The following is a 24,107-nucleotide window of genomic DNA, read 5'->3' as shown; positions in this document are numbered from 1 at the left end:
TGGTGGTGGATGTGAGAGTCTCTGGTAGGTTGTTCCAGTTATGGGGTGCTTGGTAGGAGAAGGAGGAACGGCCGGATACTTTGTTGAGCCTTGGGACCATGAACAGTCTTTTGGAGTCTGATCTCAGGTGATGAGTGCTGCAAGTGGTAGGGGTGAGGAGCTTGTTCAGGTAGCTGGGTAGCTTGCCCATGAAGAATTTAAAGGCAAGACAGGAAAGGTGAACTTTGCGCCTAGACTCTAGTGATGACCAATCTAGTTCTTTGAGCATTTCGCAGTGATGTGTATTGTAGTTGCATTGGAGAACAAAACGACAAATTGAATTGTAGAGGGTGTCAAGTTTGCTATGGTGGGTTTGAGGTGCCGAGCCATATATTACGTCTCCATAGTCAATAATTGGCATTAGCAATGGGTTTGCAGAGTTGTGCTGCAGGGACTGAAAGTTTCTGGAGCATGTGCGGTTGCACGGCTAGTAAGAAGAGGGGTAAGCGCACTCAATCTGGTGCTTCTGGCACAAAGGGTGATGCTGGGAGTCGTGGCACAAGCCTCAAGGGAGAGAGGGATTTATATAGCCCCACTACCAGGGAAACAGGTGCATGCAGCGCACGCATGCTATAATAGAATGGCTATAATAGAATGCAAAGAACATTCAAAAGAAAGTAACAGTTTGGGTCAGCCGGGGAACCAACATTTTGAGACAGAAGAGGACAGACTACCTGTAGAGCCGGCTAGTTAACAAATAAATTAAAGGGAGTAAAATAAATCATAGAATATTGTACATAAAAGACATAGTAAAAAAGCCGACAGGAGAGTATGGCTGAAAAGGTGAATGTGTGTGTGAGAGAGAGAGAAAGAGAGAAAGAGAGAAAGAGAGAAGAGAGAGAGAGAGAGAGAGAGAGAGAGAGAGAGAGAGAGAGAGAGAGAGAGAGAGAGAGAGAGAGAGAGAGAGAGAGAGAGAGAGAGAGAGAGAGAGAGAGAGAGAGAGAGAGAGAGAGAGAGAGAGAGAGAGAGAGAGCATAAAACAGTTTCTAAATGAAGGAGAAAAAGGGAGAGTAAAAAGAAAGAGAATAGATATATAAAAATAAAAAGGGTAGAAGTTAAAAAATAGATCAATTAAAAGGGAATCATTTAATTCGACAAGGTAAGGTAGGACACATAATTGTAGACAGATAGTGTGACACATATATAGATATAAAGAGATATATATATATATATATATATATATATATATAGTAGCTGTACCCGGCGTAACATACGCTGATCTAGGAGATCTGAAAGGTTATTAAACATGACTCTGTTTTCACCCCTCCCTGTAACGCCTTGCTGTCTCTTGTACCTCTTCCCTACCTTACTCTCTCCTCCATCATGCCCTGCTCCTGTTTGCACTCTCTTCTCCCCTCTTTGCACTCCCTGCCATAATGTGTCTGCTCCTCTCTGTGCACACTACACTCCCTCCTCTCCTACTCATCTCACCTGTCTCCTCCTCTCCTTGCTGTCTCCTTGCTGCGCAGGCACAGGGAGAAGAGAGTAGGCGGCCATTGGGAGGTGCCCTCGCGGTCTCCATAGGCAAGAGCCTCTTTAGGAACTTCAGTTCCCAGGAGGCATAGCTGCAGGCTGTCAGGTGCTTTAGCTTAGCCAATAGGGCTGAGGAATCCTCCTATTTAGGGGAGGATCTAGTTAGGGATATTAGCAGGCTTGCGGGAAGGAAGTCACTCGGGGATGGGAGGCAGACAGGGGTGGAGGTAGGTGTGCAGGGGTCAGTGACCAATGCACTAGGCCAGAGTACCCTCCCCAGGCCCCCAGATAGCCCTGAGTCATCAGTGAGTTGCTGCAGCTAGGGACAGACCCAAGATAGGGATGCTGCCACCTTAGCTGAGCAGGATAGCTAAGCTGCGACAGTGTTGCTTTGCAGTGTAGCCACAGTAGTTAGCTTTGGCTGCTTCAAGACAGGCCCTTCAGTGCAAGGGGGGGTGCTTTCTATAGTACACACAGTGTTATGTGATATCACCGGTGCCCGTTGCACGCGGTGATTGCGGCCTGAGTCTGGGCTCAGACAGACTCTACAGTAAGAGACATTCTGCAGGTGAGACGTTCCACGAGGGGGATACCTCACACGGAGGTGGGACACCGCAGAGGCGGATTCCTGTTCCTGCGTCAGACCCTTTTCGAAGATCTTTACATCCGGGCGCGGACTTGTGCCTTGGCAGGGTTCTATAAGTAGAAAAAAGGGTGGTGTGAATAGCGCTAAAAGACTAAAGTAAAATGCATATAGAATGATATAACAATAAACAATATAGAGGGTGTGTAATAATGCACCCAAATCTATTAAATATAGGGCAAGGCTGCCAGATATAACTAACCCAAAACACAGTTAGTGCAAGAACAAAAAACAACAATACAAACCGGCGCCTTAAAGTCCAGTATAGGAACAAATGTGGAGTCCAAGAATTGTGACAATGTCCAATAGAGGAGAGTCCAATCTTTAACTTCAGGCTCCACAGCAGGGATTTACATACGTGATGCAAAAGAGAAAAGAAAAACAATCATAGTGCAACAATGTTAAATGCAAACAAATAGGACTTACAAGACAAGACAAACATAAAACAATGACAAGTAGGCTGACAAATAATAAAGGAGTATATTTAATGAACAACTAAAATACGCCTGGAGCAGATATCGGATCCGGTTTGTAAAACCGGAATCCTACTTACAAGACATCCAATATAAACAAGCAAATTCGTGGAGACAATATGAATATACAAGAGAAAACAGCATTACAGCAATTGGTAGACAATAAATCGATTGTAATAAAACCTGCTGATAAAGGGGGGGGGGGTATAGTGGTGATGGATACTCAATACTATTTACAAGAATCGATTAGATTACTTGGAGATACAGCCACTTACCTCCCCCTTGCCACTAATCCTTTAGGTCGGTTTGAAAACGAACTTAAAACTCTATTAAGGGTCTTGATGAGGGAGCAATATCACAGCAAGAATTAGAGTTTTTGTACATCAAGTTTTCACGTACACCTATTTTTTACTTTATCCCTAAAATACATAAGAATATTACACAGCCCCCCGGTAGACCGATCATTTCAGGTATCACATCACTCACCTCTAATTTGTCATTATTTATAGATCACCACCTTCAAACTCTGGTCAGTCAGTCTTACCTGCGTGACACAACGCACATTCTCCAAATATTGAGAGATTTGGAATGGCAGCCTGAGTATACATGGGTAACTGCAGATGTTACATCTCTATATACCAATATACTAAATGATTTGCCTAGGCGCCACAGTTTCCTATTAATTACACAGTTTAGTAAAAAGTAAATAGCTGATGTTACCCAACAGGATACTTCTCAAACCTTCCAGGGAAATATGCTCGGATTTCCCACAAGTACAGCCGTGGTTTGTTGTGGAAAGTGAGCGACCCCGTCAGGAAAACAACATGTAAATAAAAAACATACAAAACAATAATTGTGCAGTATTGTGATTGAATATTGACTTGTTTGCAAATCTTGGCTCTGGGGGAGAACCTACTTACAGCAACAATAAGTGAAATTCGCGTTTGCCTGACTCTGTCAGATAGTAGAGTAAAGATGAGGTTTCTTTAAGTGGTGCTTCTATTCCCTCTCGGTCATCTCATGTGAGGATTAGTTCAGAAATGGTGAGACTCGATATCCCATATAGTATATGTGGACAGAGAGCAGAAAAAACAGGCCGATGGTGTAGCTTGCAAAAACAGGATTTATAGATAATAATACTTTAGGACAGGTACTCACACTCTATACATTGATTTTGGGCACACAAAGGTATCTTTTGCGCTTGATGCGCCCGCTGTAGTGTCTCCCCGTCCTCCTCTATCCTCAGGGCTGCCGTCGGCAATGGCGTCTGACGTCACTTCCTCTTGGTGTCAGACCGCATCCAATGGCAATGGACTGCAGCGCGCTGAGAGGGGAACTGCGGGAGAATCCGAACGTCTGGAGTCTTCTCTTCCAGTCAGCTGCAGCTTGACTGAGTTGGCTCTGGCTCTACGCGTTTCGCTGTAGACGCTCCTGACGAAGCTGTATGCTACAGCGAAACGCGTAGAGCCAGAGCCAACTCAGTCAAGCTGCAGCTGACTGGAAGAGAAGACTCCAGACGTTCGGATTCTCCCGCAGTTCCCCTCTCAGCGCGCTGCAGTCCATTGCCATTGGATGCGGTCTGACACCAAGAGGAAGTGACGTCAGACGCCATTGCCGACGGCAGCCCTGAGGATAGAGGAGGACGGGGAGACACTACAGCGGGCGCATCAAGCGCAAAAGATACCTTTGTGTGCCCAAAATCAATGTATAGAGTGTGAGTACCTGTCCTAAAGTATTATTATCTATAAATCCTGTTTTTGCAAGCTACACCATCGGCCTGTTTTTTCTGCTCTCTGTCCACATATACTATATGGGATATCGAGTCTCACCATTTCTGAACTAATCCTCACATGAGATGACCGAGAGGGAATAGAAGCACCACTTAAAGAAACCTCATCTTTACTCTACTATCTGACAGAGTCAGGCAAACGCGAATTTCACTTATTGTTGCTGTAAGTAGGTTCTCCCCCAGAGCCAAGATTTGCAAACAAGTCAATATTCAATCACAATACTGCACAATTATTGTTTTGTATGTTTTTTATTTACATGTTGTTTTCCTGACGGGGTCGCTCACTTTCCACAACAAACCACGACATCTCTATATACCACCATCAATCATGGAAAGGGATGTGAGGCTGTGTCACGCAAGTTAGAATCAGATTCCACCACTTCACCCGCACTTAAATCATTTTTATTAGATAGCATTAAGTTTATTTTAACACACAATTATTTTCAATTCAATTCACAATTTTTCCTACAGATCTGTGGAACGGCGATGGGCACCAGGTTTGCCCCTAGTTATGCGAATCTTTATATGGACAGTTGGGAAGAAGATTTCATTTGGAACAACTGTCCTCTTGGGGCACACCTGGTGCTCTGGCACCGTTTCATAGATGATATCATATTTGTTTGGTCGGGCAGCCAGGAACAGCTAGATTCGTTTTTTACCTATTTAAATTCTAACGATAGGGATCTTTCATTTACTTTTAATCATCACAAAGATCACATAGAATTCCTTGACCTAAGTATATATATAAGCAACAATCAAATTCAAACTAAGACGTATTTCAAATCAGTTCAGGCCAACAACTACATAAGGGCGGACAGCCAACACAACCCTGGTTGGATTCGCAATATTCCTAAGGGACAACTCATCCGCCTGAAGCGCAACTGCTCAAATCCAGAGAAGTTTGCTATTCAGGCGGATGAGCTTAAAGAAAAATTTTGTGACAGAAAATATCCAGAGAACATACTAGTAGAAGCGTCCCTCAAAGTAGACGAGATTGAGAGGGATACCCTTTTGGAATATAAAAATAAAAATAATAATTCAATTAAGATTCCACATAAGGGGAAAGAACAGAATAGTGGTGTGGCCTTTGTTACTCAATACAACGAAATGGCACCGAAGATTCGCCAGATTTTAAATAAGCATTGGCCAATCCTTCTATGTGACAATACATTAGCACAATGTCTCCCAGATAGACCTAACATCATCTTTACCAAAGCCTCAAACATTAAAACTCGACTGGCACCGAGTTGTCCACTTGACCATTCTAAATTCAAAGTAGCCAATACCAACAAGGGCTTTTTTAAATGTACCAATTGCACAGCTTGCACATTCAGCTCCAACACAAAAACTTTTACATCAAATGTCACCTCAAAAATATATACCATTAAAACATCTATTAATTGTCATACTACCTTTGTGATATATTTACTACAGTGCCCCTGCGGCCTACAATATGTAGGCAGGACAGGTAGGTGCTACCAAAGAAGGGTATACGACCATATTTATAATATTAAACGAGGTCTAACGACACATAGCGTCTCACATCATTTTAGCATCCACCATAACAAAAGTCCAATTGGACTAAGATGCCAGGCTATAGAGACCGTGCCAGCTAGTTGGAGGGGGGGCAATCAACTCCATCAGATCAGTAGGCGTGAAGCCTACTGGATCTATGAGTTGAAGACCCTCTCCCCCAACGGTCTTAATATTGATTTTGAACTAGGTGTCTTTTTAAAATAATTTTTTTTAAATATATTAATAAATTGATAAATTATTTTTATTATATCCTTTTTTTTTTTATATTTATATTTTTTAACTCCCACAAGCATTTTTAAATGAGACTTACACCTAGAATGTCATTATATTTCTATCCCTCCACTTGTGTGCGTATCTATGTACATTATATATACAATATGGAATGTTTCGCTGTTATACTTTATGATAGGTTTTAGCATTTGAGCATTGTATGATTTCATTGCATATCCTATTGAGAGTCAAATAGTGCATTTTTTGTTTGTTAAATGTGTTAGTGTTTGTATCACTGTTTTTGTATTGTGTGTTAGGTAGGCTGTGTGTTTCACACAGTACATGACTGACAGAGGTTTAGACCAATCAAGGAAGATACAGCGTCATTCGATTGGCTTTTATTTAGTATATTTTTTAACCAATGGTGTCTATCCTGTTAGTATTTAATGATTTCATGTGCTGTGTCCAATCTTCCCCTGATGAAGTGCGCATGCGCACGAAACGCGTTGGGCAGTTGGAAGAGAGTGATTGCATTGGAGCAGAGCACAGCAGGAGCGTGTTCAGATACACAAGCGGGAGAAGGGAGTTTCGGACATTTGTCCCGCCCCCAGTGACGTACTTCAGGTAACGGAGCGGCAGCTGGCACCAGGAGAACCGGAGACCAACCTATGGTAACGCACATCCGTACGCAGAACCTAGGAAGTGATCGGAGTTTCCCCTGACTGCCACGAGTCTATCAGCAACTGCTGCCGGAGTTCAATCACCGTGTACCCCTGCTTGTTTATATTGGATGTCTTGTAAGTAGGATTCCGGTTTTACAAACCGGATCCGATATCTGCTCCAGGCGTTTTTAGTTGTTCATTAAATATACTCCTTTATTATTTGTCAGCCTACTTGTCATTGTTTTATGTTTGTCTTGTCTTGTAAGTCCTATTTGTTTGCATTTAACATTGTTGCACTATGATTGTTTTTCTTTTCTCTTTTGCATCACGTATGTAAATCCCTGCTGTGGAGCCTGAAGTTAAAGATTGGACTCTCCTCTATTGGACATTGTCACAATTCTTGGACTCCACATTTGTTCCTATACTGGACTTTAAGGCGCCGGTTTGTATTGTTGTTTTTAGGTATCTATAAGTGCACCAACCATACACACGTGGGCAGCGCTGCCACACATTTGGGGAGGGAACGGGCCAGGACACTGGGACGCTGGTGCCGAGCACCCAATTATCGTGGGCACTGTGTGGTTAGGTTACTTTGGGGGCAGAAAGGCCAAGGGCCTGTACAAGGGGATATCGGTGCCCCTTGCACCCAACGTATGTTATGTATAGCGCTGTTAGTACTCTGTATTATGTTATTGTGATGTATTGGGTGAGCTGCCCATTCTATGGATAAGTGTTATAGACACTATTACCCTTAGTAAATACAGTTACATATACTTGGTGTGCGTGTTTACTTATGGTGTATTCCCGGGGGGGCTATCCCACGAACTGTGCAGATCCCTTCTGGGTCGAGGCGCTGTTGCATCATCTACACACCCCAGGCTCCCAGTGGCGGAGGCTCAGGCCTCCTGGTTGCCAACAGGTAAAGAAGCAGTACTGGTAGTTACGGAGTATACTCCAACCTCACTTGGTGGGGGAGGGATACAAGGGCTACAGCTGTTTCTCACTGTCTCTTCCTCTCCTTGCTGTCTGTCGCCTCATCTCCTTGCTGTCTCTCCTTCCATCCATCATGCCCTGCTCTTCTTTGCACTCTTTCCTCTCTCTTTGCACTCTCTGTCTTACTGTGTCTGCTCCTGTCTGTGCACACTACACTCCCTCCTACTCCTCATCTCATCTGTCTCCTCCTCTCCTTGCTGTCTCTCTGCTGCCTCCTGCAACTCACCTTGATGTCTCTTCTCCCCTCTCTATGCACTCCCTTCTGCCCCATGTGCACACTGTTCTCCCCCGAACTGGTCTGTAGACCTTGATTAAAGCTGTTAACCACCTTGAGTGGGCCATCCAGTATGCCCCCCCCCTCCCGCCCCAAGTAAGTCCCTTTGAAATTCAGAGCAGACCAAAGAAACCATTTCAGTAAAAATTAAATACACAGTGGTGATTCAAGGTATCATTAATTATATTGGAATCTATACACTGATATATGCTTTTTCCCACATATCTACAATCTGCAAAACGGCATACTGTTTCAGAGGACCAGCGCCAAGAAGGACTGTTTTCTTATCAACTATCAGGAAGGACTTTTAGACAATCGAGGGGTGATCCAGGCTGCAGGAATTCTGTAATTTGAGGTGGTATCATTGTAAACATTTAGAGAATTAATGTCACTAATTATTCTGGCCGGTTTTGGACTTAGCGCTGAGGTTGTGTATTTCCTCCATTACGTTCTCCAATACAATACACATGTCCATTGGTAAAAATTCTTGTTAGCGCACGCCAATTTGTGACGCATTACACATTAGCGTGGGCTATCAGGACACCCATGAGCATGTTTCAAATTCAAATAAATAAACATTACAAACTGAGTAACTCAGCCATTTCATTTAAACTGCAAAACAGTTGACATCAAAAAAGTTGGAGGAACTCCACAACAGAGCGTCTACTGTAGACACAATGCATGCATTACCGACTTGAGAAGTAGGTGGTCGCCGGAGCTTAACTGCGTTCATTTCCACTCCAGGGCCCCCTGTTTACCAAGATAACTACTGGAGAAGGGGCTGCCCGTTCTTCATGGAGACACCTATCTAGCGAAGCAAGGAGCCCCCGGAGCTGACCCCCTACTTCCTAGATGTAACCCAGTTCCCCTTCCGTTGCGGACCCCCCCTCCGAGCACTCACTGCGGCCGGTTGCTGGGGATGCGTGCGGGCGGTTGCCAAGGACGCGACCACGTTGCGAGGCTCCCGGCGGTTCCCGAAGCAGGGCACCGCCATTGCGCATTGCCTCGCGCATGGGCGGTAAGACCCAGACGACGGGAGGCATACAGGCAGCTCGCGCATGCGCAGGAGACGCGCGCGAGACACTAGCCTACCAGGGACAGGCTCTTGGAAGGGACTACAAGTCCCATGAGCCTCAGGAGCGCCCCACATGACGCCAGGGAGCCAATAGGGCTGTAGTATCTCCCTGCTGAGGGATAGATACATTTCGCGGGCTTGGAGCACGCTAGTCAGTTGGCGCCAGGAGCAGCTAGGGGAAGGAGGTAGGGTGCAGGAGTCAGTGACTCCCTGCACTAGGCCAGCAGACCCCTAGGCCCCACATAGCCCCGAGTCACCAGTAGTTGAGTGTTGTAGGGACAGGCCCCAGGTTAGGGACCCTGCCCCTTACTACACAGAGTCAGTTAGGGACACAGCGGACACTGCGCGTCCATCCAGAGGTTTGGGCTCAGACCTCCGCTACCGCTGCAGTAGCCATCCGGGTGGGATCGCCCCAGACGGTAGTTCCTGGATTCGTCAGCCTTCCGATCCTTTGTGAAGCTCCTTGGCAGGCCCGGGCACTGGAGTGCTCGGCAGGTAACCATCAACAAGTGCACCAACGATCCTACATATATTATTGTTACGGGACTAGTGGCTGCGCAGTCACACATATCCCCTCCCTTTAAGGGTGCGGGACATATTGTGTGGGCTTATTGGACACGGGGTGGGATCACCCGGTGGGAGCGTCCTGCGAGACGCAGTAGTCAGTGTCTCCTCTAGAGAGGGACACCTGTTGATTTATGAAAAGTACATGCTATGCAGTAAAGCCAGTTCTGTTTTACAACTGTTTGCTTAATGTGATTGTTTCCTGTGAGGGCCTCCTCCCACTCCATTGGGATCCCTCCCAGGTGGAGGCGTTGCACCACGAGATTGTATTATATGTGTGTACCCCAGGCTCCCCAAGCAGAGGCTTAGGCTCCTGAGAGCCACACAGATTACACAGCAGGTAGTAGCGTCTGTATTCACAGAGAATACCCATTACATTTGGAGGCGCTGCTGAGATAAGTCCTGGGGTGCCCTACTCAGTAGTTAACGTATTATCCCGTCAGTCAGCATGTCTGCGCTCACGCCCAAACAAGTGGCCAACTGGGCCGAAAAGCTAGGAGAGCTCCTGCGACACGTAGTCGCCGTAGACGGGGTACCTGCTGATGTATCCATGTTTACTGTCTGCAGCGCAGTAAAGAATTACCTGGTCTGGCGAGCGCCCGCCTCATCAGCAAGCACTACAACATTGACCGGCAAGAGAACACCCTATTGCTGGCCACCGAACAAGCTATACCCCCTGATAGAGGCCCATGAGTAGTGTATCTACCAGAGACTTTACCGCAAGGGTGCCCTCTAATTTACCCTGGAACCGTTTCCAGTCACGTAACTTCCTTTACCAGACATGAGGGTTGGGAAGACAAAGATATGGCCACCAGTACACCCATCAGATCAGACATATCTCTACCCCGAGTGACTTTCTCTTCTGATGCTAGGCAAGGGGCCACCAGCTGGGCCGGTAGCCCGCCAACATCACTGGTCCCTAACCGGTTAGTGAACAGCTTCACCCCAACCCCTAACAGTCAGGGAGCAGGGATCGCAAGTTCCTCGGACAGTGGCGGTTCCATGCTAGAGTGACATTCCCGCAGCTTGTGGAAGCGATAACTACATCTGCCCAAGCTCAAAATTACAGGAAGTTGAAGGCGTTTTCAGGAATGGTTCCTGTCCCCGCAGGCGAGGAAAGCATCGAGTCTTGGAAGGAACACACCCTCAAGGTGATCGATGAATGGCCCTGCTCTGAAACGGTCAGACGTCAGAGAATCCTGGAAAGCCTCCGACCCCCAGCAGCCACCATGGTCAGTGCACAGCGCGACCAAGACCCCGATCTCTCTGCTCATCAGATGGTAGACTTGTTAGTCCAGATCTATGGCAAAGATGAAGAGGAGAGTGAGCTGTGGTTCAAATATTACGGTCTCCGACAGAAGAAGGAAGACCTGTCAGACTTCCTTCAACGAATCCAGCTGGTCCTGTGGAAATTGCGAACTTGCGGCCTCATCCTAGCCTCAGAGATGGACGAATACCGGCACAAGCAGTTCCCCCGAGGGGCCATTCCCACTCATCACATAGTGATCATGATCAGGTGCTCACTAATGGAGGGGCCTCCCCTTACCGTCATGGACATTTTGGGGATCGTCAAGGGGCAGGAAGCCTATACGAAGCTGCATACAGGCACCAAGGTCAAAGATCCCCCTGTGAATGACATCCTGGGAGTCTCCACTCGCCGGATCAAGAAACCTGTCAAAGAGGAAGAGGAGCCACCCAAGTCGCCCTCAACGAAAGGCCGGACTTCGGGGAGGTCCTCCCCCACTTACCCAAGACGACTGGATCCTAAATATATCGTCTGCTATGGCTGTGGACAGAAAGGCCATTTCTCCAGAGAGTGCCCTGATGGAGTCACCCAAAAAAAGAAAACGCCCAGTAAAGGAAGCTCGGTTAGGTCTATGATCTGTCGAATACAGACCACAGAAGCCAAGACAACCGAGGCCACCCCTGCGCCTCCCGAAGCTCCTACTGACCTGAGCCCAGACGATGGAACTCCGGTCGGGGATGGTTACTGTCAGGTAGGCCCCTCTGCCATCGTGCGTGTGGTAGTAGAAGGAGTCTATGCCTCTGCTTTACTGGACACCGGGTCCCAAGTGACCATAATATACAGACAATTCTACGACCAACACCTTAAGCACTGTCCCCTGCGGTCGGCGGAACATATGAAGGTGAGGGGGTTGAGCAATGAAGATTACCCCATCGATGGGATTGTGAGAGTTCAACTGGAGATACTTCAATTGAATACCGGCAAGAAACATCCCATGCATGTGGAGGCAATGGTATGCCCGAAGCCTCAAGGACAGTGTCAGTACCCGGTCATCTTGGGAACAAATACGGATATAGTGCGAGCCGTAATCAGAGCCTACCTGATGGAGACCAATGAATTGCCGATGGCCAATCCACTCCTTGACCCTGTACTGAGAGAGGAATGCAACAGAGTATATGTCTTAGAGCGTCACGGGGACCTCTACAATCGTCAACGCGGACTGATGACCATTTTACCAGGGGGAGTGCAACGCCTGGCCGTTTGGTGCCGTTATCCGGATCGAGATGAGACCGATCATCTGTTCTCTCTGGAGAGTGCCCCTGAGGAAGAAATCCAGAGAGGGTATACAGAGGCGGCACATTTTATTTGAGTGCGGCTAGCTCCGCAAGCCTGGGGATGCCCCGGCATGCTAGCCACACTCCCTCGGCGTGCCGCGCGTCATCGACGCGCGGTCACGCGTCATCGGGTGCCTGCGCCCCCTGCACGCGCGTCCAGGGCTCCCCGAGGGAGCCCTGGTGTCCCGCAATGTGGGGGACGGCGGCAAGGGGTTCCGGGGGACCCGGCGGACCCGGCAGCGGGAGGGAGAAAGCCCCGATCGGAGGGCGCTCCTCCATGGCACCCTCTGGCGCGCGCCAGGTTACTGCTGCGGCCGAGAACGGGCAAATGCTCGAATAAACTCGGCCGCAGCAGTAGGGTAATACCCGAAGTGAGAGAGTGGACGACCCGAATTCCTCTACGAACCTACGTGTATGTTCAATATCTCTCTCCATTTCTGATGGACATTGATGTAGGACAAAGTCTGGGCAGCATATATCCCGTCAGCCCGGTAGAAACAGTGCCTCAGGTGAACGCCGCTGCAGTGGGTGAACAGTTAGTCGATCTGGACTTCAACTTCAGAGACTCGACGTTGCCAACTGAGTGGAAGGATCGACTGACGGCCAAGCTGAATGAAAGAAGGACGGTATTTTCCACCAGCGAGATGGATGTGGGTCGCAGTCGCAGCGCCCAACACACCATTAGGTTGAGGGACGCCACTCCGTTCCGTGAACGCTCTCGTCGCATCGCCCCCAGGGATATGGACGATGTAAGGAACGTCCTGAAGGAAATGGAGACCGCTGGGATATTGACGGCGTCTCTGAGTCCTTATGCATCACCTATAGTGGTGGTAAGGAAGAAGAATGGATCTGTAAGATTGTGCGTCGATTATCGAACTCTGAATAATCGTACGGTACCCGATCAATACAACCTTCCTCGCATTGAAGAAATCCTGAATGCTCTAACCGGGAGCCAATGGTTTAGTGTGCTCGACTTGCGATCTGGGTACTACCAGGTACCTATGAGTGAAGAGGACCAGGAAAAGACAGTCTTCGTCTGCCCCCTGGGCTTCTACCAATTTACGCGTATGCCCCAAGGTATATGTGGAGCTCCTGCTACCTTCCAGCGATTGATGGAGAAAACAATTGGGGACATGAACCCTAGGGAGTGTCTTGTCTACCTGGACGACATCATTGTCTTTGGGAAGACCCTGGAAGTGCACGAAGAGAGGCTGCTGAAGGTGATAGACCATCTTGGAAAAGAAGGATTGAAGTTATCCCTTGACAAGTGTCGGTTTTGTCACACCTCAGTGACCTACGTGGGACACATAGTGTCTGCTCAAGGAATTGCTACCGATCCAGCCAAAGTAGAAGCGGTAGTGAACTGGCCGCGTCCCGAGAATGTCACGGAACTGCGATCATTCCTCGGTTTCTGTGGGTATTACCGTCGCTTCGTGGAAGGGTACTCTAGTCGAGCTAAACCCCTGAACAATCTGCTGAAGATATACCCTGAAGATACCGGATGGAAGGCCACGTCGGCCAGTCAACCGTTTGGCGATAAGTGGACGCCCGAGTGTGAACGGGCCTTCTTGAACTTGAAGAAAAGCCTGACTGAAGCACCAGTGCTTGCATATGCTGATCCAGAACAACCATACGTTCTGCATGTGGATGCCAGTCTCAATGGACTGGGCGCTGTCCTGCATCAGAAGCACCCCGAGGGTCTTCGGCCTGTAGCCTACATCAGCCGCAGTCTGACACCCAGTGAACAGAAATACCCTGTACACAAGCTAGAGTTCCTGGCTCTCAAATGGCCGATCACAGAGAAACTTCATGATTACCTCTATGGTGTTACGTTTGAGGTAAGGACGGATAACAACCCCTCACGTATATCAATACTTCCGCCAAGTTGGATGCAGCAGGGCACCGATGGCTGGCAACCCTATGTAACTACAGATTCTCTCTGAAGTACAAGCCGGGGCCTTTGAACATTGGAGCTGACGCTCTATCACGACGACCAGGATTAAGTGCTACTCCCGATGATGATGAATGGGAAGAGATCCCCGGGCCTGGGATGCGAGCAATGTTTAGCATAGCGGCCGTCATCAATGATCAAGTGGCCTTCTCCGAACTACGGGTTGCAGATTCGTTAGGATGCCAGTCGCAGGCTATTCCCGCCGCTTACTGCGATCCCAAGGGAATGAACATAACTCATGACAAAGTCATAAGATGGAAAGACTTAGTGGACTATCAAATGAGAGATCCAGTAATCCGCATCATTCGGCAAGCTGTTCAAAGGAAGAATCCAGCTCTACTGAAGAGTGCTCCCCGAGACCTGATCGCGTTGCTAATGCGTGAGGTGGACAAGTTCGAGATAGACAATTTCTTGCTCTATAGGGTAGTCCAATATCACAACCACCCTGATAGGCAACAACTGGTTCTACCCCAAAACTTGAGATATATGGTGTTGAAGTCTCTACATGATGAACATGGGCACTTCAGTGTAGAGAAAACTTTTGGGTTAGTCCGAGACCGGTTCTTCTGGCCCAAGATGCGGGAAGCGGTGGAACAGCACTGCCGCTGTTGTCCCCGGTGCGTCCAACGCAAGACCTTGCCTACCAGAGCAGCACCTATGGCCCATCGCAAGAGTTCTGGTCCAATGTTCCTGGTGTGTATGGACTTTTTGTGTATTGAACCCGATACCCGAGGAATCTGTAACGTGCTGGTCATCACGGACCATTACACCCGGTATGCTCAGGCCTTCCCCACAAAAGACCAGAAGGCCATCACAGTCGCAAAAATACTATGGGAGAAGTTCTTCGTTCACTATGGTCTTCCAAACCGACTTCACTCCGACCAAGGGCGAGATTTTGAGAGCACTCTGATCCGAGAATTACTCAAAATGCTGAACATCGCCAAATCCCGGGCGACTCCGTACCACCCCGAAGGAGATGCTTTGCCTGAACGATTCAACAGGACCTTGTTGGACATGCTCGGAACCCTGAAGGGTGCGCAGAAAATGGAATGGAGTCGACACGTAGAAGCGTTGGTACACGCGTACAACTGTACTCGCCATGAGTCCACTAGATTCTCCCCATACTTCCTCATGTTTGGGCGGGAAGCAAGACTCCCAGTAGATGTGCATCCCTGAGTATCAACGGATGGGATACACAATGCTACCCATTTCAAGTATGTGCAAAGGCTAAAGGACAGTTTGCAGCAAGCTTACCAACAGGCTGAGAAGTCTACAGCTAAACTGAATGCTGGCAATAAGAGACGCTATGACAATAAAGTCAAGTATCGGGAGCTACGTCCTGGGGACGCTGTGTTGCTTCGTAATCTGGGAGTCCCCGGAAAACATAAACTGGCGGACCGGTGGAGAGACGGTGTATATGAAGTAGAGTCACAGATGCCCGGCCGCCCGGTCTATCGCATCAAAGACACTGACGGCCGGGTAAAGGTTTGGCATCGTAATCACCTTCTCCCCATTCCACAAGTGAGAGACGAAGAAACAGAAATACTGGCCACACGCTCAATGGTGTGTCCGACTTATCAGAGATGGGTCAAGAGACAGTAAATAACGAAACCCACTCTGAAACACCTGAAGACCCTATGAAAGGACCCTCTCAAATGGACTATTTCACAGAAGGGGTATCTCCCGGAGGAGCTACGGGTAAAGGGCCCCGTAGGCCAACACCTACTAAGGTGGCACCAACAGGCCAGCCATTGGATCCACAGAGCCCGTGCTTTGTGCCTAACAGAGACTGTTCAGAGACATTTCTCCCCTCAAGGGAAGAGGCTGAGCCTCAGGACTGTACTTATTACTCCCCAGAGGGAGTTGCTGAAGAACAGCTCCGTAGGAGCCAAAGAGTCAGCTACCCTCCAAATCGGGTAACCTATGATCAAATTGGGGCACCCCATTATGAGGCTCAGCAGTGGTCTCGAAGCAGAATGCAGTCTGTCATTGTGATGTTCACTGAAATGTGCAATCTGATCTAGAGATGATAAGAAAGATTGCGTTGATTGTTGCATTTTTATTATATAACGATGTTGTGCCATTTTCATTATATAACTTTTGTACATAGTTATATTGAGTTGTGTCCCAAGCGAGGACGTTGGGGTTTCCACCAGGGGGAGGATGTAACCCAGTTCCCCTTCCGCTGCGGACCCCCCCTCCGAGCACTCACTGCGGCCGGTTGCTGGGGATGCGTGCGGGCAGTTGCCGGGGACGCGACCACGTTGCGAGGCTCCCGGCGGTTCCCGAAGCAGGGCGCCGCCATTGCGCATTGCCTCGCACATGCGCGGTAAGACCCAGACGACGGGAGGCATACAGGCAGCTCGCGCATGCGCAGGAGACGCGCGCGAGACACTAGCCTACCAGGGACAGGCTCTTGGAAGGGATTACAAGTACCATGAGCCTCAGGAGCGCCCCACGTGACGCCAGGGAGCCAATAGGCTCGTAGTATCTCCCTGCTGAGGGATAAATAAATTTCGCGGACTTGGAGCACGCTAGTCAGTCGGCGTCAGGAGCAGCTAGGGGAAGGAGGTAGGGTGCAGGAGTCAATGACTCACTGCACTAGGCCAGCAGCCCCTTAGGCCCCAGATAGCCCTGAGGCACCAGTAGTTGAGTGTTGTAGGGACAGGCCCCAGGTTAGGGACCCTGGCCCTTACTACACAGAGTCAGTTAGGGACACAGTTATGGACTGCACGTCCATCCAGAGGTTTGGGCTCAGACCTCCGCTACCGCTGCAGTAGCCATCCGGGTGGGATCGCCCCAGACGGTAGTTCCTGGATTCGTCAGCCTTCGGATTCTTTGTGAAGCTCCTTGGCAGGACCGGGCACTGGAGTGCTCGGCAGGTAACCATCAACAAGTGCACCAACGATCCTACATATATTATTGTTATGGGACTAGTGGCTGCGCAGTCACACATATCCCCTCCCTTTAAGGGTGCGGGACATATTGTGTGGGGTTATTGGACACGGGGTGGGATCACCCGGTGTAGGTGGGAGCGTCCTGCGAGACGCAGTAGTCAGTGTCTCCTCTAGAGAGGGACACCTGTTGATTTATGAAAAGTACATGCTATGCAGTAAAGCCAATTCTGTTTTACAACTGTTTGCTTAATGTGATTGTTTCCTGTGAGGGCCTCCTCCCACTCCGTTGGGATCCCTCCCAGGTGGAGGCGTTGCACCACGAGATCGTATTATATGTATGTACCCCAGGCTCCCCAAGCGGAGGCTTAGGCTCCTGAGAGCCACACAGGTTACACAGCAGGTAGTAGCGTCTGTATTCACAGGGAATACCCGTTACATATACATGAGAGAAAAATATGACTCCAGAACAAAGTAATGCCAACAGACTTCCCCTTTAGTGCTCCCTTTTCAGGATGTTATTGTTAAAACATTTCAAACTCTCACTCATACCCTATTCATAACTGAGGTCACTGGACCACCAGTTGTGCCTGTAGACTGCTTCTACAAACTTTTGTTAAATCTAAAGCTTTCCGCAATACAGAAAAGTTTGGCCTACGCAATATTGTTTGACATGAGTTAAAGCACTGTTAATAATGCATCAGCTTCCTTTACTTTGAATACATTACCCCACTTCTCACTGTATTGATTATTGAACAGGGGCCATAGCCTTGGTAGGGACTGGCCGGCTAAAAAATCTGGCCCGATTGGTGCGCTGGGTGGGTGGGGTGCCCAGACGGTGCTTCTCACTCCCGCTCTGCCGCATATAGAGGCAGCAGTGAGTGCTCCATGTGGAGTGAGAAAGAGGGCACAGGAGCAAGCAAGAACAGAGGAGAAGGTAGGGACGGTCACCCACTGCTCCCCCTGTCACTCACCGTCCCCCATTACCCGCTGCCCTCCTTTGCCACTCTATTCTTGTCATCCCCTCTGCTCATGTGTCACTCCTCCCCCACCTCCCATGTTACTCTTTCTTCAACCTCCCACTTGTATTCTGTGTCAGTGTATAGTGCGGTCAAGTTATACTCTGCGTCAGTGTATAGTGCAGTCAGGTTACACTATGTGTCAGTATAAAGGCAGTCCTTGGTTATCCGACACAATGCGTTACTCAAAAAAGCGTTGGATAGCGAAACGTTGTAAAGCGAAACACGTTTTCCAATGGGAACACTGTTTAAATGAAAGGTTCCGTTCCTGAAGGCATTTTTAATGCTAAAATACACAAAATATTTTACGCAGACAATAAGATACGCAGCACGCACATAAATTATATAGTGTATATACTGTATTATATATATAATATATAATATAAAAATATATTATATAGTATAATATATATATTATGTACACATAAACAACTTTGCAAAGCATCGTAAGAGCATTGGATAAGCTGTTTTGGCGTTGTAAAAATGAACATAGGTATGCATTGCATAGCGTTGGAAGCGTTGTAAAACGAAGCGTTGTAAAACGAGGACTGCCTGTATAGTGCGGTCAGCTTACACTGCATCAGTATATAGTGCGGTCAGCTTACACTATGTGTCAGTATATAGTGCAAACAGTTTACACTGTGTCAGTATATCGTGTGGTCAGGTTACACTCTGTGGCAGTATATAGTGTGGTCAGGTTACACTCTATGGCAGTATATAGTGTGGTCAGGTTACACTCTATGGCAGTATATAGTGTGGTCAGGTTACACTCTGCGTCAGTATATAGTGCCCCAAATGTCCTACAGTACCCCAGTCCTGGCTGCACTCCTGCTCACTTACAGAACACAGTTCCGTTCATTACTTGACATCCTGTCCTGACACCTCTGCATGCCGCTTTGCAGTTCACGTTTTCATTTTAGGTAGCAATATCAATTCAGAAAACCAGTCCTAGTTTTTACTTAATCCCATTCAAAATTCTGCATTGCTACAGGAAAATACAGAGCGCCTTATTATTTGAGATAACTAGGGCTGTATTCATGGGGGCTGAAAGTAGGGGTGCGGGGAGGGGTGGGTTTATACAAGTTGTTAACATTATAGTAATGTATGTATATTACTGATTTCCTGTGTGCAGCACCCCCACCCAAAACATAGCTCCTGGATTTAGACAAATCCCATCCCCACACGTTGGGTTGTGCAGCCCCAGAACTTCTCGTCCTCGCCTTGCACGGGAAATGCTGCGTTTACCGTAAATGGCCGAAGGATTCGGCTGGGAAACAGGCAGCATTGTACCAGACGCACAGCGCCAGGGCAGCCAATGAGCACAAGTGACAGGCAGCAGAGGGGGGAAGAGGGCGCTTGTTGGAAGTCACGTGCTGCTGCTCTCCAATGTGAGGCCAGTCACTGGCGGCCGGGAGCACAGAGGAGATCCGCACACAGACATGACGTACTGTACGGCTGCTGACTTGAAGGCCAGATGCGGATAATACAGTAAGTAGCGGGGTCTGACCCAGGGCCTTGGGGTGCTGCTGCTGTTCCCTGTGGAAGGAGGCTGCTTCATGGGAGACTTGGAGCACGAGAGGCTGCCCCGCACCCCCCCCCCCAGGTCTGTGATCAGTGTGGCAGCATGTGTGACAGTGTATTACTTTGTTATCTCTCGCGCATTGATCGGAGCTCCCAGCTCAGGTTACCCCACGTTTCTCTTGTGTCTCTGGCTGACTCGATACTATGAGCGGATGGATTTATTCTTTGCTTGTCTCTGGCCCACCCTATCTTCAGAGAGGCTGGGCTTGGATGACAGTAATATAAATTGCTCCCCCCCCCCCCCCCCAAAGTCAAAGTGTCTGCTATATATAATAAGTTTGATCTCCATATTTGTTATTGCCTGCGCTCTCCAAAAATAAACAATATCTGCTGCCCCCTCCCCTCCCTATTCCTAAAGCCCTTCAAACCCTAATTGAAAAACCTGTGTTGTGGGACAAGACTCTGTCATTACTATGGATGACAGGAGAGTTGGTGCCGTGATGACAAAATCAACATTACAACCAACTTCAGGCACTGTCTTTATAAGAAGGAGATGCTGTGAGATGTACAGTGTGGAGTATATGGAGGTCCTTGGAATAATTATATGAGACATAATATATATTGAGAGAGAAGTAAACATTTCCCTGAAAAGATTAATGAAAGCTTTCACTAATATACCTCAATGCCTTTTGAGGTTTTTCCTTTTTTTTTTTTCTTCCACTTCCTGATTTTAAGAGCATTGATTTAGTGTGTGGTTCCTAATTTAACATCTTCAAAACATTGCAAGCCTCTTTGGCAACAGTGGCATTAATTAAATGCTATCAAACTTTTTCAGTAAGGTTTAGTACAAACAAAACAGCATCAATCGCCAAATATCAAAGTTTTATAAATGGACCACGATTTTACTGTTCTTGGAATATAGGTTGGAAAAGGTTGGGTTAAAGAGTGACTATGAGCTGAAGATTGAGTGCTGACTTCTTTTCCAATATCTAGTGGTGACGTAGATGTTCCTTGTAATTTGGGAGTGTTATTTATGTTTGGATTCATCCCTTCTGTTCTTTTGGCTGCTTGAGTGTAATGTTACACATATTAAAAATATATATTTTGGTGAACTCCTCCTAAAAATGAAGTTCTTTAGATATTTGATCTGTACGCCTGGGTGCTAAGTTTGTTTCCTGTAAAAAAAATAAGGAACAAGTAAGCGTCAAAAGGAATATAAAGAAGCAAAGGGTACTAAACTTATCCATCAGATTTGGTTTGATACTGGGCACATAAAAGCCACGACATGAGTAGCCAGATCTACCTGTCATGTGTAGAACTTTTCAAGACCATATATCTTCATGCTCCTATTTATTTGTAAAGAGCAGTAACAAGCATAGCCTGGCACCTTGCATGGTTCCCTGCTGTTCCTCACAAATATGAGCACACATACCCACACGTGACAGACCGGTGGGTATGTGGCTAACATTTTTGTTTCCTACGTGGGTCTGTGAGGATTTTAATGTCCCTAAACTCTTACTAGTGCTAAATTATACTAAAAACAACTGATAATTATATCCTCGGTGCTGATTTTAATTACAAGAAAATACTGAATAGAGTGTTTTCCTTATGTCCATCAGAAACACTGTCATTTTTGTGTCATTGTGATTAGTGTGTTAGTTTTTACTTGATTCTAAAAGTGAGTATTTGTGTGGGAGAGAAATTGGCTTTCTTGGCGATATCTGTGCTAGTCATGCGTACAGGCATCTAGTACAGTGTTTCCCAACTCCAGTCCTCAGGGAACCCCGTCAGGTCTCCAGCACAGGTGGGTCAATCAGCGGCTCAGTCATTTTGACTGAGCAACCTGTGCTGGACAGTAGAAAAAATGCGCGCAGTCTCAATAGATCCCCTTGATTCTCAATAGGTGGTCTCCCTCTGCAGCTTTCACTCTCTCGTGATCAGCGGGGTAAATACGAAACATGCAAACAAAAAGGAAAAACACAATTAATAAAGATAATGACCTTTATAATAAACTTTAAAAAAACATACTAAAAATCGTTACATAAAATAAGGGTTCGCATGAACCCACGCTTCCACGAATACAGGGCGAGGGTACTCTGAATCAAAGCCCCTTGGTCTAATGATGTTAAAAAGTCCTGGGATATGGCTAGATTTTACCACAGCTTACATTGATTTCAAACAGGGATCGCACTCCATGCAAAGTAAGGCCGAGTCCATAGCAGGGGAGGCCGCGCTGACCCGTGCTGACGCTCCGCGCTGAGCCCCTGCATCCTCCATGAGGATGTCTTTAGAGGGGGCTTACGCGAGCGTCCGCAGGCGTGCTGAGGCGCTGGATTTTTCAGCCGACAGCCAAGCTGTTTTTCAGAGCGCTGTCTGAAAACATCCAATCAGCGCGGAGCAGCGTCAACGTCACGGCGCCGTGACGTTGACGTTGGTGCGTCGCAGGCGATTGGCCCAGCGACGTCACTGCCCCGCCTCCCTCAGTCTCCCCCCGCCTCCCGATCGCGCCCGCTGGCTCGCCTGCATGGGCATGAAATCGCGCAGATTTCAGCAGGCGAGCCTCAGCGTCAGCGCGCCTCAGCCCTGCTACCCCCTCTATGGACTCAGCCTAAGGGAAAACGCCGCAGTCTGTCGAGCACCCGTCGTCACGTCCGCTCTCTGCTGCGTGATGACGTCACCTCAGCCACCTGTGCTGGAGCAGGGATATCCTTAAGACCTGTTGGGGTTCCCTGAGGACTGGAGTTGGGAAACACTAGTCTAGTAAATACAAAATACCGTAAATAAAAATACGTACTTTTATTTACTTCGGTTTCGATATTTACATAAGGAGGAAACAGCTTCTAAAAGTGAATCTTTTAACATGTTTGTAGGCATCACAGCTTAAAAAAATATACACTAGACCGGCCAGTCAGAAAATATTGATTATAAGGCAATCAAATGGATACCGGTTCAAAATTATGGTCTCAGCAAAAAATGTAACAAACAAAAATGTGTACAGCTTTGAAAGTGACGGTATGATTTTCTTCCTCCTTAAAGATGTAATTTGAACTACATTTATATTCCATAATAAAGTACTGTATGATCATTAACAAATCTATTGGTCTGGTACAAACCTAGGATGGAAAAGAATGCAGGGCAGTGTTAATAGGCAGGTTAGCTGTTAGCCTTAGTCCATAGAGACTGAAGCCGGGCGGAGGCGCGCTGAGGCTCAGGGAAAGCGGTGCTTTTCCTGGCCTTAGAGCGCGCGCCGTCTGGGGGCGGGCCAGTGACGTCACGGAGCTGGTTCGCTCTCATTGGGCGAACCGCTCACGTGACCGGCCCTGCGCTTCGGCAAGCGAGGAAACGAAAGATTTCTTAAGACACACGCTTCCGCAGGCGTGCGGAAGCGTGCGCGAGCCCCTGCTAAAGCCGCTCTCATTGCGGCTGCAGGGCTCAGTGCCGAGCAGCAGCAGCGCGCCTCAGCACGGGGCGCTGACCATGCCCGAGGCCTTAGTCACTTATATTTGTTTATTTTTATGAGATCTGTATAATAATTTTTAAAATGTTATACTTGACAGTTCCGTGGTAAATAAATAGTTTTACAATGTTTGGCAAATAATTTTCTTATTAAAAGACATTATCATTATTCAGTCATTAACATTTTTCTTTTGTTTACAAAGTAATTATCTTCCAGACAAGAACCGACTCGTATTCTATTTTCACAGGATAGAAATAAGGAATACATTTACTTTAAAGTAGCAATACTACTTGCCAACATTTTTTTTTAATTCTTTTTTTTTTATATGTAAAACATGTGCCAATGTATAATTCTACGTTCTTGCATAAGCTGGCAATTGTTTGGTGCTCCTGTTATAAATTTGTCAAAATCCTGATTGAGTGCCTAACATAATGGCTGCTTCAGTCATTGTAACTCAGTAACTACAATATATCCTTAGTTTCCTAAGGTAACATTATCTATTGTTACAGTTTACAGCTGAAACTGCTGGGAACATTTGCAACACATTATCCCAAACAGGAAAGTGTTGCAAAGATCTTGCACTGCTTGGGAGGTGTATTAAAACTTGCTATAGAAATCAACGGATGCTTTAAAACTCATTAAAAATGGCGTTGAGTAAAAAAAAAAAACCTGTAATTATCTAATACCTACAGCACTGATTTATTATTTCATATGTTTTGCTGCTTTTAAGGGTGATTAAAACTTTCTAAGGAATTACACGGGGTTGTTATTTCAAACATTTGTTTAATGTCTTTGTGCTGCTAGCTTTAACACTATATTTCTTCACCACCGTAGGCATACAATTAGCAAATAAGTAATTTTGTTGTCCAAACCTGTGTGTAGTAGTAGTAGTAGTAGTAGTAGTAGTATGATTGCAGGATTTGCCGTATTGAGCTGGCTTTCTAAGGTGCGGAG

At 47.2% G+C, this 24,107-nt stretch overlaps 1 protein-coding gene across 5 annotated transcripts in view; it reads left to right on the top strand.

Moving 5' to 3' along the window:
• Nucleotides 1-19,525: 19,525 nt before the first annotated feature.
• The window catches only part of IL6ST (interleukin 6 cytokine family signal transducer), an 81,987-nt gene continuing 77,405 nt past the window's right edge, over nt 19,526-24,107 (top strand). For 3 of the 5 annotated variants that reach the window (XM_075589224.1, XM_075589228.1, XM_075589229.1), the window contains exon 1: nt 19,526-19,663. The gene's annotated coding sequence lies outside the window, so the exon portion shown is untranslated. Of the gene's footprint in view, nt 19,664-19,686; nt 19,779-24,107 lie in introns of those variants that run through there. The other 2 variants (XM_075589227.1, XM_075589225.1) reach the window with 2 other exon arrangements.

Source organism: Ascaphus truei, chromosome 1 (assembly GCF_040206685.1).
Source record: "Ascaphus truei isolate aAscTru1 chromosome 1, aAscTru1.hap1, whole genome shotgun sequence".
In the NCBI taxonomy this organism is placed as follows: Eukaryota; Metazoa; Chordata; class Amphibia; order Anura; family Ascaphidae; genus Ascaphus; species Ascaphus truei.
This window is presented reverse-complemented; position numbering and strand designations above follow the sequence as displayed.